The 11,974-nt window shown below is 36.9% G+C and overlaps 1 protein-coding gene across 20 annotated transcripts in view; it reads left to right on the top strand.

Moving 5' to 3' along the window:
- The first annotated feature begins 238 nt into the window (after positions 1-238).
- Positions 239-11,974, top strand: part of Wdr17 (WD repeat domain 17) — a 97,699-nt gene continuing 85,963 nt past the window's right edge. For 7 of the 20 annotated variants that reach the window (NM_001372376.1, NM_001372375.1, NM_001372374.1 and 4 more), the window contains exon 1: positions 2,850-2,930. The gene's annotated coding sequence lies outside the window, so the exon portion shown is untranslated. Of the gene's footprint in view, positions 2,423-2,696; positions 2,931-8,549; positions 8,589-11,974 lie in introns of those variants that run through there. The other 13 variants (XM_006509431.3, XM_030243542.1, XM_006509430.3 and 10 more) reach the window with 6 other exon arrangements.

Raw genomic sequence — 11,974 nt, 5'->3', positions numbered from 1 at the left:
GACACAGCAACCTCTTGCTTTGTTTTCATAGCAAAGCGGCTCCAGGTATACTTTCTGGAAGCAGATGTCTGAACCTTGCTTTTACCTTTTGTACTGTGTGAGCATATTTTATGTGCTTCTTAACGACGATGAACTCTGTGTACTTAAAATGGCAAGAACTAATAATGGCTCCGAAAATGTCATGCTGAATGACTGACACTGGTTTTTTTTTTTTTTTTTTTTTTTCCTGTTGAGATGGGAACATCACATCAAGTGTTAGCTGAATAAAAGACTGAAAAGCAGAGTGAAGCCATTCTTCCTTTAGAGATGACACCATATTGTTCCTCTGGATCTAACTATGGTTGTAGTTCTTTAAATCTTCTATGGAAAAAACTATGGAACCAAACCATCTGGTAATGGTGCCCGCTACCAAACCAGACCACTAGATTTCAGCTCTGGGGCTTCACATAGTGAAAGGAGAAACCAGCTCCCACACCTTGTCCTTTCCCATTCATATGTGTGCTGTGTAAGTGGTGTTTATAGACATAGACATGTATATGGACATATATTGATAATATTTTTATGCATCAGTATTTTTTCTTTAAAAGCTGAATGCACAGCTATGGACTGCTGGGTGTGGATGTCTCATTCTGTTATTTTCTTACATGGAGAGATCTTTTTTTTCTCTTTAGATCCATTATCAAGCACACATTTCTCTACTTTGAAGATAAGACAATTCCAAAAAATGTAATATATGTTTACATGAATGTCCCCTTAACATTCTTGTTTTCTTCATTACAGCCCAGGCAACCAACAACTTTCTTTTTTCCTCCCAATCAAGCATGCTGTTTATCTCTTTGCATCCTTATATACAACCTCCTAGATGCCATTCTTTAAGAAAAAGCTCAATTTTACTAGCTTCAATTGGATTCTCTTGGCCAGGAGAGGTTAATGTTTGACCTAAATCCTGAATTCTGTATTCCCCACATCTAGTTTTTCTATATTTCTAGTTTTATTTTTCCTTTCACAGTCTCTAGATCCTTTCCTATCTGTGGACAGCCACATTCACCTTCCACAAAAAAAGCAAGCAGGACATGATCTATTAAATTCATGATGTGCTTTCCCAGTACAGATCATGCTGCATAGATTGCCCATATTCTTTTCTATCTTATAAAATCCCATTTGTTTCTATTTCCTGAATAAAGTTAAAGAAAAAAAATTCTCTAAAAGTCCCTCTTCTGAAATCAACCCATAGTATCTTACATAACTACATTTAGAGTTCAGTACATAAAGCTATATGCATTAACACATGGATTTTCAAGATATTCTATGCTGTTTAATTTCCATTCATTCGTTCACCAAACATTTATTGGAGACCTGCTACTGTTAGTCATTTCAACATGGGATAGGGCAAACAGTTGTAAGAAATCGTCTTAGCTTTTAACAAATTTATTTTCCATAAGGAGAGTTAGTTTTAAGTAAATTTTGATTTACAAATATAGCATAAGTGATTCTAAGGAAACAGAGCCTCTAGAGAATATGTTGGAAGAAAACAGTAGCAGTATGCATTGTGAAGGTGAATAGGAAATATTTCCAGAGATTTTCTCTTGTAAGGGTAGATGATTGTTCAGAACTTGGCCTATGATTGAAGCTCCAAATATCATAAATGAACTACACTTTGTGGGATGAATTTCTCTGAAAAAAAAATTCACGGTTATGTAGAAGAGTCTACAGACTAATTTTGTTTGTAGAGAGTTGGCCAAAAGTCCATCGCCAAAATTATTTGGGACTACCTTACTCCCTGTAATAGTTGTTTATTGTTCTGTATCTGATATAACATGCCTTTCACTATTATGGCAAAGCTTTTCAAATATATTAACTTGGCAGACTGTTCTACTAACCACAGGCTAAGGATTGTCCTTAGACAGCATCTAGCAGATTTCCCAGGTTTATGTATCTTGCTTACCTGATGTATTATGACAATAGTTTGTTAACTACTTCCACGGTGGAACACACTATTTGGGGCAACTTGTATCCATGTTCCTTGTATTGTATCATGGTCTCTCAGAACATTGATTCTGAACATCTGCTTACTCCCTTTGGAGTGCATACTGTGCTTTTAATGGTCAGTTTCAAGTATACGAAGGCCAATTTCCTCTAATGTATTGACTAAAGGACCAAATTAAAGAAGCTACTTCAGAAATATAAACCCTAATTACATGACACTAGCATATGCTTTCCACCAGTGTCCACGGGGCAAATATGTTTTGCTCATGTTATGGACAGTTTTATTAATTGCTTGCAGCTGGACTAATCAAAACAATTTCATTCACAGATGTGGTTCATGCGGCTACTTGAACCAATGAAATATTAAGACGTGCAGGACAGCGAGCACTCTAGACTCACATTCCAAGCAATGCTTCAAGACTAATGTAGAAACCAGGTGATTTATTTCTTGTACATTCGATTCATTTTTATATAAGGTACAGCTTCGATGTAGCAAATTAGGCAGTGACAACGCTAGTGGGACGTATTCCTTCTGCTCCACCTTTTAAAATAATGTACATGCTTAGCTTGAAGCTTTGACTCAAAGCTTAGGAATCACATCTTCTGCACAGCAGCCGCGTTGCTAGGTAACCAACTCTCCGGGCCCTGTTTCCAGGGGTCACCAGGGACTTCCGCCTCCCTGTCCCATGTGCTCCAATCAGATACTAGGGTGCTTGTCACGTGCAATTCTGGGGCGGGATCCAGAGTGCTGTCCTCCCCAACCTGCACTGTGAAGGGTGGGCGGAACCCGACTCTGGCTCAGGGATGTTCAGGGCCGCCCCGCCCCTGAGAGCTGAGTGGGCGGCGAGGAGGGCGTGGCGGGTGCGCGGGCCAGGGCGGTCCCTTTGGCCGGTCCTGCTTCAGCACCTGCGGTTGTCCAGAGCTGCAACTGCTGTCTCCTTCAGGTAAGGCTCAAGTGGGGTTGCAGTGTAGGAGACTTTGCTCAGCGCCCAATCAAAGAGGATGATATTTGAATGAGTTGGCTTCACGTTGGTGACCAGCACTCTAAGGTCGCAGACTAGGACTCTGAGCCTCCTACAGTGCTGTGCAAGCCATGATGCCTGAGGAGCTAATCCCAGGAGTTTTGCAGCCACACACCTGAGTATTATAAGGCATAGTTAGAACTCAACATGTATGAGGATTCCCCCTGCGTGGAAGCTGGGGCTGTTTCTAAACACATTTTTGCTGTTATTTCTAAGCTTTTAAGTATATGGGTGTCTATAACCTAGAATGTTATTCCACCAATGGGCAAGACGTATTTGCATAGATTACTTTGTCCCTTTGAAATGGCTGTACCAAGAAAGCTTTTAAAAAGAAATGTTATAAGGGCAATACTAACCTGAGAAAAGATTGTTGTATATTAAGGAGATCATAAAAATTCTTTCTTGTTCTCTTACCGATGTATCCACATTTGTATGCAAGTATTCATAGGAGCAAAGTCTATGTTATTAAAAATGAATTAGAATACACAAAATACACTAAAAAGTTAGATCATATATCAATCACATGTCATCATTTATTTTATATAAATGTCTTTAACATAGATTTGAAGATATATTTCTAACTTACTCAGAACAAACTATCCTCCAAAGAATACTAAGAAATACGCACCCATTGTTTAAGAAATATGAAGTATTCAATTTAATAATATGATATTATAATTGCCAAATTTATCACTATCATATCATTTCTAGGTTACAATGATCACAAAACTAGTTAGATGCAAGGGAATTTATGAGGATTTAAAAACTTGAACTAAAAAATGATGAAAATATTCTATACATTTGCTGGTTCCTGTGTTCTCTTATCATTATTTTGAACGGGGAGAACTTAACACTGCAACAGTAGTGACTGAAACCTGTAAGTATTCCTTTATTCTGCAAGGTGCTGCAGCAACCAGAATGTGCCATGCCATGGTTATAGTTTTATGTTGGAAGACAGAAATCTGAGGCTGTCTGACGAACTTCAGTAACTCTGAAAACTTGTCAATTCAAGAAAATTTGGGAAACTTGCTTTAGTGGATTATTTATGGGTTAATGTAACAAGTGGTAGTTTTAGCACATTAAGAGTTCTTGGAAACTTTTCTAAATTGAAATTAACTAATAATCTATTTCAAAAGATACCCATAAAAGGAAAGTTTCTTTTTTAAAGTGAGGTCTACAAATGTGTATATAAAGACTAGTTGGATTTTTTTTTAATTTATGTTGATCTGGTATCTCCTTGTGTTGATTTTTAATAGATTGCTAAAGAAGCATAAACACTTCTGGGGAAATAGTATTTTTAGTTGCCTTTTAAAAACTTCATTCTCTTTAATTTTATAATTAAAATGTTATATCAGAATTCTAAAATCACACTATTTTTATTAGATATTTTCTTTATTTACATTTCAAATGCTATCCCCAAATCCTCCCTATACCCTCCCCCCACGCTGCTCCCCAACACACCCATTCCCCTTTCCTGGCCCTGACATTCCCCTGTACTGGGGCATAAGATCTTCGCAAGACCAATGGCCTCTTGCATCACATATAGAAATCTACAGATGAATTTAGCTTTGAAAATTAATTTTAAAAACTCATCTGCTCTAAGGAAAAGCTACTATATTTAGGCAGTTTTTCTTATTGTTTTCTGTAAATGACTTTAAAGTCCTTAGCCTGAGTAGAGATGGGCCAAGAAAGCTTTTATACTAATTCAGAGAAGAACATGACATTTTTTTAGGTTATTTTGTTATGTTTTGCTTATTTTATCTTGTGAGCCATAGAAGGCCAACAGTGGTTACTATGTCAGTATTAATAAAATTATAAAATTTCTAACTTAATCTAATTTTATTGTCTGAAACATTGTAATGAAGACCACACTGAATGCTCCATTAATCTGAAGGATTAACATTTTCCTCCCATAATCTAGATTTACTTGAGATTTGGTACATACAAGAAGAATAGCAGTAGTTAATATTATTTGAGTAACCCCTTTAGTCAGCCATTCACGGTGATGTCACGTCTACACATGGAAGACTGTAGCATTAGCCATGTGATTTCCAGTGTATTTTCATGGATGACTATCCTATGAAGAATATTTTGTTTTGAAATAAAACTTATTAGGAGATAGCGAAGGCTATCTTATTAGCTTCTTACGCCTTCTCCTTCATTTGTGTTAGAAGCACATTCAACTACTAGCAGCACTTCCGTGCCTAAGAGTGCTCATTGCCCTTTGATAATATCATGGCCGTTATTCTCCCACTGTTAATGAGACTGTACCTTTGAGATTTGAGAACAAGCAATTACATGTGAACGCCTAAAGAGAATTTTAGAAGTTCCCCCTAGAGAATCTGCTATAGAAACAAAACCTAGAGGAAAACTGATTTCTCATCTGACATTAGTTAAAAGTTCCAAGAAGGACTCACCTCTCCTTGGGCCCTGTGAAGATGCTAAATCTCTGTTAAAATCATGGTTAGTGCTGCGTGTGTGACATCAAGCGAGAACTCTCTAACACTGGATTTGAGAGCCCCAGAGACAGGTTTCCTAGCACAGTGTGTGAGCAATCACTCTTGAGTGCTGAAGGAACCGTGGATTGGAGCCCCTAGGGACCAAACTCCCCACCCATGAATCCTGCTGCAGGTGGGGAGGGGAACCCGTGCCTGATGGATTCCAGTCCACACTTGGCACTCTAGTTTTTGAACAACCCTCTGGGTTCTCTGGCTCCCGCGTATTTTGAGATAGAGGCAGATAGATATCCCCAGCTCTGGAAATAACAACTGAAAATTGAAAGAGGAGCAGAAAGTTTTAGAGTGGCCAGGGCGGAGGAAGAGAATCTGCAGATGTTGAGCGCCAGAAAGGTTTCAGAGTGCTCTTAATCTTCAGAGTCAATGGTACCTGGCCAGAGAATGAGAACTGTTAACGCTTGCACAGGTAATGACCTCCATGTCCCAGGCCTGCTTCAACTTACTACTTACTATAGACTTACTGCTTCCAATTGCCTACTGTCACAACCCCAGATGCCAACACTGACAGATCCAAAAACTCCTAGAGGCCAGTATTTGAAAAGCTTATTCACCTGAGACTTCCATCCATGTAGAGCAGAGAACCACAAGCAGCTGGTTAAGGACTTTTGCCAATATACATAGAAAGAAAATTTCATTATCATTTTTAGAAAGACTGAAGGGTAATTCACTTTTAAGATTTTTCTAGACTTTGCCAAAAAGCAAGGGCAAGGGACAATTCTGTTTTCAGAGTCACAGCTGGCTCTTGCCATGCAGTCACACAAATAGCTGTGTGACATAGCCTCCCTTTGCAATGATAAAGATACTGCTTTTATTACCTAACAAATACTAAAGGGGTGTGGTTTGTTAGGCTAGCTACAAATTCCTGGAATTCTGCATTCTAGTTTATAAAACCCAACAACACAGAAACGGGCAGTAATATGTCTTCAAAAGTAAGACATAGTTCGTCATTTGCTTTCTCAGGGTTGCCTGATAAGTGTAACGTTCAGGCGAACCCTGGCAGAAGAGTCATTAAATAAATCCTCGTGTGTTCATGAGGATGCTAGAACATTTAGTGCTGATTTTATATCAAATGCTCAGAAACGGGGGATTCAGAACAGAGTTCCTTAAGCAGTTTTCCATGTACTTCAGCTTACTGCTTACCTCTTTCACATTCTTGACACCCTAAGTTATGAACATTGTTAGTTTTCCTGAATGTCATGTATAATAAGGAACATGTCATACTATACATGCAGAAAAGCTGTAATTGGGAAGTAGAAAAAAATTATACAGAACACTCATGCTTAATGTGGTATAAAATAGCTTTTATTTTCTTATACAAATATCTGCACTGAAGTCTTAAAGCTTGTGTAGTTGCTTAATAGCAGTTCACATTTAATTCTCTACATATATATATATATATATATATATACATATTCAAGTAAATCTCAATGATAAGTGTAATTATGCAGTGTTTTGTTTTGAGATAGAAGCTCACACTGGCAGTGAGCATGGCCCACAGCTCACTCTGAAGCCCAGGCTGACCTGAAATTCATAGCAATCCTCTGACATGAGCTTCTGGTATGCTGGGTTTAGAGGCATAAAACACCCCACCCTTCTAACTAGTATTTTTTTGTTTGTTTGTTTGTTTTTTAAGGAATGGAAATATAACAAAGTATTTGAAGGAACCATTTCAGAATCTAAGATGCAAGGATCTGTAGAGCCCAGGTATTCTAAGGATGAGGAGCAAAGGCATTCAGATTGGCTCTCAAATTAGATATGGAAACTTGCTCTAGAAGGGCCAGGAAGCGGGAGTGGGTGGGTTGGTGAGCAGGGGGAGGGAGGATGGGATAGGAGGTTTGGGGAGGGGAAATCAGGAAAGGGGATAACATTTGAAATGTAAATAAAGAAAATATCTAATAATAAAAAAATAAAAAGGAACTGCTCAGGCTCTAGACCTCTAGCACCCTTCAGACCCTCTCAAGAGTTGCAAAGAGTACTCTCGCCATTGTTTTCTCCCTCATTGTGATGACTCCAGCACTAATTCAAGTATTTTGAATAGTTAAAGTTTAAATTACTTATTACATTGCAAAAATAAGAGTTGTATCTAACAAACAATGTATCATGCATTTGATCTCATCTTCTAAGACGTTTTACCTAAGACACTAGTCAAAAACTTCCTTTCTGCAATTATCGTAACTTGTGAATAAATACAAAGTTTTGCCTCCAAGTCTTTTGTGCTTGCAACTTGGTCCTTCAACCCAATATGTCCTTGGTTACAATTTTAAAGTGGAATGAGTTTAAAGTCTAGGCTTGTCACTTGCTTTGGTCCTAAACAGGCTCTATAACCCTCTTACTAAACTTCCCATCAGCTGCCTTGCCTTTCCTGAGAACTTAATAGACAATATATCAGCATATTTTTAAATCAGAATTTCTTAACAAGTTGCCCAGACACCTTGTGGTATTTGTTTATTTGATTGTTTGATTGATTTTAAAATAACTTAGGCTCAAGTGACTGGTGAGATAGAGACAGGAGGACCTCTGGGACTCACTGTCCTTCTGAACTCTAGCCTAAGCAGAAATTTGATGACGAGAGACTTTATCTCAGAAGAGATGTACCACAGTCCTGAAGATGACCACCAAGGCTGTCCTCTGGTATCCACATACATGCACATGTGTGCAGCTCCATACATATAAACACATATTTGCATAGTCACATTAAAAATATTTAGATGTAAGTTGAAAATAATGTATTCACATCTCTACCTCTTTGAATTGGTTTCTTGCTTTTCTGGTTGAAACCAAGTATTAGACCTCACACACAGCTCCTGAGTTTTGCTGATCCCATTGAAATTTACACGGGTTATTCTAAGTGGTTACTTTGTGAGCCCAAACCAAAGCCATTTAATAACCTTACTCTTTTCTACTCACCATCTAATCCAGGATTGCAAAGTAGGCTAATGCTACACTTATTGCAACCTATTTTTATCATCTAAGCTTTTAAGAACATCACGGATTGGCACACACTGAGAATGCTAGCACAAAATGTGTCAGAGCATCTAAATCATACGTCCAAGAATGCAAGAATGTAAGAGACTATTCCTTGTTCTTAAAAGATACTAGATGGATATTTTCTGATAACTTGCCTGTACTGTCGACCTTGGTCAATAAATCTCTAGCTTTGTTACACATATAAATCATGTGAGGGGATGCTGACATATCCCATTCACAGTGCTGACTCACTAGAATTAAACATCTGAGCCATATAACTTCATTTGTAGCCAGTTTCTAACTTAACTGTGCTGCCAGTCACCTGGGAAATGCATATGGTGATTAACTGATTTAGATAATTGTAAAATCCTCTTTATGTTTAATAAAATATCACCACAAGGATAATAGTTATTTGGAATTATAAATACTACAAATAAGATTTTATATTTGTGAGCCAAAGAATGATTAAAATTAGTACTTCTAATTGTCAATAATTTTCAAATGTTTCACCAAACCATAGCAAAATGTTAATTATTTGCATGGATCTATTTGCATTCATATTTTAAACACTGCTATGTGCTATTTTTTTCTACATCAGAAATCATCTAATTATATATATTATATATGAACTTTCTTATATATTATATATTGGTTGATTTCTTTGACTAATCATGCCTAATTGATATATATGTGCACATATGCATAAAACACTTGTTAATTTTGTTAATTTTATTCTCACATTTTATAAAAATAAAAGCCATAGAAAATAGTAATTTCATTAGTTTTATTGAGTGAATTTTCTTGCCTAAATAGTATATATTTGTCAATAAACATTTGAAAAGTGGTCAGTAAAGTTATAAATAGTTGAAAGAATATTATATTCTACCAAACCTTATCAGTGATCAGTATTTATTTTTAATGTTTGTACATATTTCTATACATAGATATAATTATTTCAATAATATGCTACTTAAGATATCTGTAGACTCTTTCTAAATAAATTTACTTATAATAATTCTTTGCATATTAATATACTTTATTGAAGTCTTTACATAAATTTAATGGCACACAAGTTAACATAACTTTTAAAAACAATTCATATATTCATAATTGTTTTTTAAATTACAAAGTAACTTTGAATCAAAATTTTCTCAATAGACTGCATCAGTTTCTACCTAGAAATAAAAATGCTTATCTAATGATTATATATGTTAAATGATAAATTATTATAAATTATTATATTCATTTCCTTAATCCCATTATCTGAGGAAGCAAAGCCTAATTTCTGACCTTTTATAGTTAACTATGTGCCATTTGTCTTCTTTTAAACTTTGTTGTCTTTACTGTTATCGTCAGGGTTTTTCTGCTTAACATATTTAAAACATTACAACACCTTCATATTCCAGATCTTTATTTTACTCAATATCCAGAAGATTAGCATTTATGTTTGTTTCAAGAAAACAGGCATTTTTCTAAATTGTTGTATTTATAAGATTATTTTGTGATATTTTCCTTCATAGCTGAATGATATTTACTCTATAAAACAGTGACATCACAATAGTTCTTCAGTTAAATGCATGGTTACTTAGCTCAGATTTTATATCTGATTTCTTTTCTTTTTTATTATTTTTTATTAGATATTTTCTTTATATACATTTCAAATGCTATCCCCAAAGTTTCCTATACCCTCCACCCCATCCTGCTCCCCTCCCCACCCACTCCAGCTTCTTGGCCCTGGCAATCCCAATACTGGGACATATAAAGTTTGCAAGACCAAGGGGCCTCTCTTCCCAATGATGGCCGGCTAGGCCTTCTTCTCCTACATATGCAGCTAGAGACATGAGCTCTGGGGGGTACTGGTTAGTTCATATTGTTGTTCCACCTATAGGGTGGCAGACCCCTTCAGCTCCTTGGGTACTTTCTAGAGCTCCTCCATTGGGGGCCCTGTGTTCCATCTTATAGATGACTGTGAGCATCCACTTCTGTATTTGCCAGGCACTGGCATAGCCTCATACAAGACAGCTATAACAGGGTCCCTTCATCAAAATCTTTCTGGCATATGCAATAGTGTCTGGGTTTGGTGGCTGATTATGGGATGGATCCCCGGTGGTGTAGTCTCTGAATAGTCCATCCTTTTGTCTTAGCTCCAAACTTTGTCTCTGTAACTCCTTTCATGGGTATTTTGTTCTCTATTCTAAGGAGGAATGAAGTATCCACCTCTTCCCTCTTCTTGATTTTCTTGTGTTTTGCAAATTGTATCTTGGGTGTTCTATGTTTCTGGGCTAATATTCACTTATCAGTGAGTGCATATCTAATAACTTCTTTTGTGATTGGGTTACCTCACTAAGGATGATATCCTCCTCCATATACATCCATTTGTCCAAGAATTTCATAAATCCATTGTTTTTAATAGCTGAGTAGTACTCCATTGTGTAAATATACCACATTTTCTGTATCCATTCTTCTGTTGAGGGACATCTGGGTTCTTTCCAGCTTCTGGCTATTATAAATAAGGCTGCTATGAACGTTGTGGAGCATGTGTTCTTATTACCAGTTGGAACTTCTTCTGGGTATATGCCCAGGGGTGGAATTGCTGATTTCTTTTCTTTCCCACTTGTTTTGATTTGTTCCAGCCTTAGTCATTGAACTTGTAGCTTCACACATGACAGACAGACAAACATACTACCTTTGTAATTCACTAGCTCTTTTTGGATTTTTTTATTTTGTGGTAGAATCTCACTAATCACCTAGGCTGGCTTGGAACTGTTCTATAACCCAAGGCAATCCTCAAAGTTGAGATTCATACACCTAAACTACCCAAGTATCTGGGATTATAATCCTCCACCACCAGGGCCAGATATAGCTAGGGGTTTTTAATTCTGTATAAGTGAATAATGATTCCAACATAAATTTCCTCTAATTGCATACAACACTTAAAATATATTTATAAGTTCAGAAGACTATGAAAAAATAGACGGCATACTACTGGATAAATTAAAATTGTATGTGTGTGTGTGTGTGTGTGTGTGTGTGTGTGTGTGTATACTAGTTCATGTGTGAGGGAGGACCCATGCCATGAAGCACATTAGAGGTCAGGCCTGAAGCAGGACCACCGTTTGCTGTTAAGGGCTGCATGTAGCAGACTGCTTGACATATGAGCTTCTGGGATTCTCCAGTCTCTTCCTCCCATCTACTGTAGCAGCACTGAGATTATAGGACATGGTGCTGTGCTCAGCTTCACATGGGATCTGGGGATCTGAGTCTTCACACTTGCCTGGTGAGTGTTTTACTCACTGAGTCATCCTCCAGCCTCATTATTATAGTAGTAGAAGTAAGTATTATTATTATTATTATTATTATGCCTATTCCTTCGAAGTTGAGGACATAAAATGAGTTAGTAACAGTTATATTTATACATTCTTTCTGGGATTAAGGCTTTGATTTTTATCAGCATTCTCTTTCAGTGGTTCATTTCAGATATAT

The sequence above is a fragment of the Mus musculus genome, chromosome 8 (genome assembly GCF_000001635.26).
Source record: "Mus musculus strain C57BL/6J chromosome 8, GRCm38.p6 C57BL/6J".
Lineage (NCBI taxonomy): Eukaryota > Metazoa > Chordata > Mammalia > Rodentia > Muridae > Mus > Mus musculus.
Note: the sequence above shows the minus strand (reverse complement) of the source record. Positions and strands in the feature narration are given on the sequence as shown.